At 41.1% G+C, this 8428-nt stretch overlaps 1 pseudogene; it reads left to right on the forward strand.

The window, feature by feature from the left end:
* Positions 1–412: 412 nt before the first annotated feature.
* Positions 413–8428, forward strand: part of LOC142489279 (sterile alpha motif domain-containing protein 5-like) — a 67842-nt pseudogene continuing 59826 nt past the window's right edge.

Consider the following 8428-nt stretch of genomic DNA (forward strand, 5'->3'; position numbering starts at 1 on the left):
TATGCTGGAGGTTAATGCAACAGATTCAGTGTTAACTGCTATTTACATCAATGGACGTCAACGCTGGATCAGATGCGTCATCCAGAAATGGTCTTCTCCTGGGAGATTCACTATAGTCCAACTCCTGTGCTGTATTGCCTTAAACTCAGGTATTTGACACAAGACCATATTCTTTAAACATGTAAATAAATACAGGTTTACTTAAAGGGGAAAGGAAACTGATATAAATATGCTGTTTTTAAGCATGTCCTGACTCCTGGAGTCCCTCACACATAACAATTTTGAGAGAGGTTATTGCCATAACCCCCATCCAGCCAATCTCCTTGTTCTGCCTTTGTTCCAAAGGGCATGAGAACCATTTAGCAAAAAGGTTCTGAAGTGGGGGTTTGGGGGAGAGGGGGTTGCCTGAAAAAAATAAACAACAAATAGAAACCATGAAACAATTATAAATCCAGAAGTGGCAGCAAGAAAAATATGAGAGGAGATAAAATTGTGGCTACATTTTAAAAGAGAGAGGATTACACAAATATAACCTTATGGAATCAGATTGTCTACAGCCAAACTGGCTGCTGCTGCCTGTCAGCTTATTTTTGAATCAAATATCCCCTCCCCATACAGACACACACAGCAGAGGCTGCTGGCTGAACTGCACTTGTAATCCTCTCTCAGTAGCGGCTGCAAATCTAATAGGGAGCAATAAATAAAAAATAATGTAGACCCGGTGGTATGAAAGGAAGATCAGCAGAGACTATAAGGAACTCTTTTACCACGTTGTAAAAATAAAAGGAGGGTGGGGGTTAGAGAAATGACAGCCCAAACCGGGAAGGCAACCTAGGGGAAATATTGAGTTTCTATTAGTGTATTGACTGCTGGAGGAGAGAAGTGTGTGTAATGCCAGAGATGAAGGAGAAGAAGGACACAGGAAAAGTATCTAGAAGAAAGTGGGAGACGAAATGCTAGAGCAATCCTGCCAGATTCTAACTGTAGGCTGGATGTACACAATATGAATTTAAAGAAAGTAGAGATTGAAAGCTCAAGGCAAACTTGTTTGGAAGGTCTTCAGTAATATGACTTGAGGGTGTTGCCTGCCTGGGATCCTTTCTGCACACTGCCAATGCTACAAAAGCAAGAGACAACCTGGGTGGAATGACTTTACTCTATATCTGATGTAAGAAAACTGAGCATACAGGAAGTATAATCAGCTATTTTTTCCCCCTGTTATCAAGACTGAACAAATTGGATTTTGTTTCCAGCACATGAAGAAGTCTGATTGTGGCTGCAGAATGACAGGAGACATCAGGTACCTGTGCCATGCTTTATCTGATTGTTATTTCAGAGCTGCCTGATCACTTGTAGAGAAATAACTCTAGAGACTGATTTTGCCCTTTGAAGTTTATATATATTTATTTTTTTCCCCTGTGTGGATACTTATTGTTTTGGTTATTGTTGTTGTTAATAATCAAGAGATATAGTTTAGAACATTTTGTTTTTACCTTCAGCATTTTTCTTGGTGGCAACAAGTTTCACACCATGTGTACAAACAAAGTGTATAAGTGGTTAAAGACTGCAGCTTTCTCAATACACCGAGTCTTTTGTGGATAATGGGTACGATGATTTGGAGGTTTGCAAGCAGATCGGGGACCCTGATTTGGACGCAATTGGGGTATTGATCGCCCAGCACCGCAAGAAGATACACGATGCTGTCCACAGACTGAGGGAGGAGGACAAATAGGCTGCAAGTGGATTGTATTTTACGTTAGAGCCTCAGGTGGGCTCACCTACCCCTGATATTTACACCAGCCACTTGGTGGAGCAGTACGAGACCAAAGCGTGGAGGGAAGCGCAGGGTCATAAACCAGTTCCCAGAAGTAACAAAAGTGGTCAGCTGAGCAGAAGCTTGGTCACTTATCCTAAGCTGAAACTAAAGATCAGGATAAGGGATAAACTCATACGGGACGGGGTCAACCTCAGCAAGCTGCCTTTCTCCAAAAAGGTAAGTGACTTGTAGAAGAGAACTCTTTACTATTCAATATCGTGCTGATGGACTGCAAGGCAGAAGTCTATATTTTTTCTAAACTTTCACCCATGCCTGTTAACTCCCACTGGTAAATGAATTGTATCACTTGTGTTTATAATTGTGTCCAAATCATATACTATTTCCTCCCTACAGTACATACACCTGTATACAGGATAATCACAGAATCATGACTATATATCTGTCAATCTTTATTTTAGTCATAGTAAAAGTCCCCCCCCCCCCCCCTTACTTTATTTAACAAATCTTTAGGATTTAATTATATACAGTAGAAACAGTCCTGTGGCTCAAACTAGTTGATTCACTCTGCTCCTGCTTCCCATAGTACAGTACATCATGGATGGTATATGAATGAGAACTATTGACAGGGACAAACTAAAAGGAGAGACGGTATAGCTGCAACAGATGGATAACATGTATACATTATATGCTAAACCAAAGAATGTAGTTTGATGGAATTGTTCTGACCCAGGCAATGATACTCCATTGAGATCTGTAGAGGGGCCAATTTATCCAAATGTATTTCAGTTTCATTGAAAATGTATGAATGACATATATAAATCTGGTGGTATTTTTGCACTGATGCAACACTGGAGGGAAAAAAATGACTATATCTACTAGAGACAGATAAAACCCCAATATGATTCCAATTATGTTGGGAATTAGATGAATGCCTTCAAATAAAGAGCACATCACTGGCCTGATGGAAGAAGGCAATTGACTAACTTTCCTGCCAAATTTCCTCCTTGGCTATAGTGATACAGTAGGAAAACAATACATCTTTTTAACAGTACCAGATGTACAGTAGCCAACATTATTGCACCCATGCTGAGGGTGAAATACTGCAATAAATCTTTTCACGTGCTACCGATTCAAAACAATAGATGCAATACACTACTCTCTAACTCATTTCCCTGCATTTCTACCTCAACTATAGCCATGCAAATTTCCCATCTTTCATGACAACTAGAGATGTGTCAAAATGTCATAGAAATTCTGGATCCTGGTGAAATGTGTCTTTTTTTTCCAGAAAATGTGAACATTTGCAAATAAATATTTTCCAACGATCAAGTCAATTTGCAGGTCACATGGTCCTAAATTCCAATCACATGACCCTACAGTCACATCACATGCCCAATTTTCACTAAACTCTGGCAAACATTAGTGAAATTGTCAAAAATGTAGCAACAAATGTACATTTGAAGACATTAACACATTTTTACTGAAAGCACTAAGCTCTCTGGAAAACTTAAGAGCACTTACAGCTCAGCAGGTCACATTTGCCTGGGGGTATGTTAATAATCTAAGTCAATCTAAAACTTGCTCAGCAGCTCTTATTTTCCACTGCGCTCATAAATCTATATTGGGAAACATAAAACCAGGACTAGATGTGCCTGTCCCTGGAATTTATTATTTTGCAGTCAGAAAAACATTGCTGGGAAAAAGGGCAACGTGAACACAAACGAGAAAATGATTTAATAATGTGGTTATCTTTGAGACAGGGCTTATATATTAACTTGATCTAGGTTTCAAAGTTCTATAGTAGGGAAAAGTTACAAATATAGTCACCTCCTTTAAATAGAAACAGTGTAATGGTAGTGTGTTTGTCTGGTTTATTTTTTTTTACATTTCATGAATGGTTTCAGTGGAGGATTAGTTTGGATTCTAAAAGTGTGCTAAGGAATGTGTGCATGTGTACACCCACATGAGGGGTGGTGATTATCATATGGTATATATTTCTGTGGACAGCATCATGATAACTGGACCTCTTCCTGTGACATGCAAAGATGCTATTCACTTTCTCCAGACATTATTTTCATTGATCTGCTATGGACACAGTAGAGCTGTCTTAACTCTTTGTAACCCTTGATTATCTTTCTCTTCATATCTCGCTAAACACATCAGTCCTGCTTTGCAAGCCGAAGCAGAATTAGAAAAATTAAAACACTCATGCTAGTAGCAGTAGCTACAATTTATGTTTATTTTAAAATGTAACATTTTGTTTTATATTTACACTCAAAATTCTAACCTTGTCCCTAATGGTATAAGGGGAAATTCCAGGAAGTATACCCAATATAATTCCTATTTTGAGAGTACATTATGTGCGTAGTAGTAAAAGAAAGAAAGCTATAATGATTTCGATGATAGAACAGTGAGAATAAAGCAGCTTTGATAAAATGATTGATGACCCATCAATGGTCATTTTTACTGAGCCCTTACAATATTATTAAATATCAATATTATTTACTGTGAATAATGCAAACGTTATAGATAAAGCAATGGATTTAACCAAAAAATACTTTTTTTGAGGGAGATAGTGGGACTGATGTTTTTACGTTAGAAAAAAAAATTAACAAAATATTGTTATACTGGATGACCATCTGTTGTTATACCATATTTCCATTTCTTCTATTTTATTCAATAGCATGCACCGAGTCCTGTTAATGTCAGTAGCTTTTGCTTGCATGTGTGGCATGGTTTGTTCAATAAATGACTCTCATTTTCTAATTAGGCTGCTCATGGACCATACAAAGAAGTACAGTAGCTCAGCAGTTAAATCTGTCAGTGCTGAAGGGGATTTAGAAGCATGGCAGGTCTTTTCAGTACCAAAAAGAAGGATAAGGTTGTGAGCAATGAGGGTTGATTTGTTTTGTAACTGTACAGTGTCTGGGAGACTGCAAAAAACAATAACATAATAAGACAGGATCAGCTCACTGTGAATTTACATATGTGGCCGGTAGTGCAAACACATGACAGACACAGAGTCAGAGTGTATGTGTTGTTTGTTAGTTTTTGTATATTGTAAAGTTGCAAAGTTGGAGAATGGAAGAAAGGACCAGTACAGCCACCCAGCCTTCTTAGGCCGAGTCCATAGACGGACAGGCCGTGCTGAGGCGTGCGGACGCTCCGCGCTGAGCCCCTGCATCCTCAAGGAGGATGCCTTGAGGGGCTCACACGAGCGACCGCAGGCGTGCTGATGAGTTGGAGGTTTCAGCCGAGCGCCAAGCTGATTTTCAGCGCGCTGTCGGCTGAAAACCTCCAATCACAGCACAGCAGCGTCAACGTCACGGCGCCGTGACGTCGGCGCCGTGACATTGACGTCAGTGCGTCGCGGGTGATTGGCCCAGCGACGTCACTGCCTCGCCTCCAACCACCTCCCCCCGGCTCCCTTCGCTCACGCTGGCTCGCCTGCAAGTCCGTGCAATCGCGCTGACTGAAGCAGGCGAGCCTCAGCGTTAGCGCGCCTCCGCTCTCCCCACACCTCTATGGCCCGGGCCTTAGACTGCGTCCCCGCTAGCACTGAGCGGGCAGCGCTTGCGGCAGTTACATATATCTATATATGTAAGTAAGGCCTGGGACATAGTGCCCCAAACTGTGCGGAGGCGCGCTGGGGCTCAGGGAAAGCGGTGCTTTCCCTGGCCTTACACAGCGCTCTGTCAGGGGGCAGGACGGGGGCGGGCCAGTGACGTCACGGAGCTGGTTCGCCCGTCATTGGGCGAACCGCTCACGTGACCGGCCCTGCGCTCCAGCGAGCGCCAAATTTCAAAACTCCGTGAGACACACGCTTCCGCAAGCATGCGGAAGCGTGCGCGAGCCCCTGCTAAAGCCACTCTCATTGCGGCTGCAGGGGCTCAGTTTCGAGCAGCAGCACGCCTCAGCACGGGTCAGCGCATAAGCGCTGACCATGCCCGAGGCCTAAGTCCCCGAACACGCTGTGCGGGCGCGCTCCTACACGGGCACACACGCTCACCCGTGCGCTCAACTACCCGCAATGCCTCTCCCCCGCGTGGCCTCTCCCCCCGCGTGCGTGCGCGTAAATGCAGGACACCCGGCGCTCATGCCAGCGCCAGTGGGGACTCAGCCTTACTCAGCTTGTTTTATGCTAGCTTGGAAATGTTGCAAGGTATAATTGTAGTAAAACTCATTGTCTTACGCTCACCCCCTTTTGTCCCCCAAAAGTGATCATACCTGATTTGAGAATCTTACGCTTTCCCACCCCCCTTCCTTTTCTATCTCGACGGGTACAGTAGTTACAAAACTTTCTTACATGTTGCATATACAGTACTGTAGTGCATTGAATAACTATACATAAATATAATAATAGTGAATACAACGTTTTTGCCTTTGCCATTTTTTAAGAATTCATGTGTTTATTTTATGTTTGATTTGCCTTATTCATTTTACAATGGTTGATTTTAATAAAATGTATAAGGAATTACAATTCGATTTTATCTTTGTTATTCAAGTAATTCCGTGTATATATTCTTTAGAGCAATTATGGTGTTTTGTATGCATGACAATTTTTTTGTGTTCTCAGTTTTAAATAATGAATGGTCTAATATATTATGTTATATAGGGTGTCAATTGGTATTGAACTTGATGTGAAGCAGAAAGATAAGTTAGTGTTAGTCAGCAGAAATGTTACTGTCGTTGAGAGGAGAAAAACAACAGATTTATGGGTTCCTATAGATTGTGTTGCCTAACTCATTCCTGAATACAAGCTTTCAAGATAATTCTTGTGTTTTCCTCTCATGCTTTAAAAACAATGGTTGTGCAGCTAGTTTTTAGTGCTTTGGAGCCTCAGAAAAGAACCTGTTTGTTCCAAGCTGAATATTATTTTGGATGCAAGTATTTTGATATTGCATATGTCCACAGTTAGAATGTAGCAGGTAAATATAAATGTTTCTCATTTAAGGCACATTGGTATTAACCCATCATTTCCTTATCAGGGAAGAGTTTATTAAAGAAACTCTTGAAATTATTAATATGGAACTAATTTGTATATAAATAGAATATTGGTTGTTTAGCCCCAAACTGTTGTGTCTCAGAGCCCTGAAGAAATGTACTTCTCCCTGCAATTAAAACAGCAGCACCCCTATCAGACCCCTGTTTTATTTCAACCTGCCTGGGAACCCCGCATTATTTTCCACTTTGGGGAGACCCCAGTCGCCATGATACATACAGATAAAAGTGCCAACATTTTGTTTCTCCTGCAGGGGACTGGACCTCACAACTTTTACTCGTATGTATCACAGAAACCAGGGGATCCCCCAAGCTGATAATAGTGTATTTCAGCTCCGGGGGACACTCTGGTTCCTATTCTGGAGAAACAAAGAGGGTTAAAAGAAAATTGAGCAGGGGGAACTGCTGCTTTAAGCTATAGATACCATGACACACAGCCCTTTTTCTAAAGTGAGGAAAGAAACAAAGACAAAGCAGTTTGATTAATACCAGTCTTTTTAGCTATGTCAGTTACACCATGGGTAATTCATAAATAAGCTAGGTAAAGGCGCAGTTATACTTTAAAATCTGTTGTAAAGATGTAAAAAGATGGAAACATTCATCCACCTTCGAACGTATGTAGGATTTTAAGAGTTGCTTTATATGAAGGTATCTATCTATCTATCTATCTATCTATCTATCTATCTATCTATCTATCTATCTATCTATCTATCTATCTATCTATCTATCTATCTATCTATAAAAAAAGATGTAATTTTAATTCAAAATGCCTAACTGTGAGTACACTAAAAGTTACCATTGTATATCTATTACTTATACTGTACAAACTACTTTCCTTAAAATTGCTATACCTCTTGGTTTTTTCTCTCTGGAGCTCAACAACATTGATTTCCCCTCCAGGGACCCCCTGCTTTTCAAGATACTTACATCGGAAGGTGATGCCAGTAGCAGCTCCGGCAGCTTAAAGACCTTGCGAACCGCAGGCCAAGAGGAGGCTGCGATGTCATCCGTTGTAACTTCCTAATGACCCGCATGCCGTGGAACCTTTATAAAGGATTGAGATACCGGCATCACCTTCCGATCTGAGTATTTTTTTTTAGAAAATCACAACTAAGATAGTCAAAATATGTTCTATTTTAGAAATAAGAGAAACTGTGACTTCAATTTTTGTTGTTAAAACTTCCACTGGAATGTAAAAATATTGGCTCACCACCAAACTAAAGATGGTTTAAAAGTATACAGATAACTTCTCTTTAACGTCATCTTAATTGCTGCAATGTAGAAGGCTTGCCACATCTGTATAAGGCCTCGGACATAGTGCACTGAGCGTCGCTGAGCAGTGCTCTCGCTTGCTGACGCTCGCGCTACCAGGAGCTTTTTGCTGTCCTGACAGAGGAGACAGCAAGCGCGCTTGGGAGGCGGGTATCACTGTGTGTGTGTGTGTGTGTGTCACTTGGTAGCTGTCAGTGTGTGTGTGTGTGTGTGTGTGTGTCACTTTGAAGTGTTCTGTGTGTTTGTGTGTCACTGGGGAACGTGTGTGTGTGTGTGTATTTTATAATATTTTAAAAATTGGGAAAAAAAAGACATGTGGTGAGAATAAATTATTTATTAACATTGTGCAACTTTGATAAATATATTCACGCACGCACG

This window comes from Ascaphus truei, chromosome 3 (genome assembly GCF_040206685.1).
Source record: "Ascaphus truei isolate aAscTru1 chromosome 3, aAscTru1.hap1, whole genome shotgun sequence".
Classification (NCBI taxonomy): Eukaryota; Metazoa; Chordata; class Amphibia; order Anura; family Ascaphidae; genus Ascaphus; species Ascaphus truei.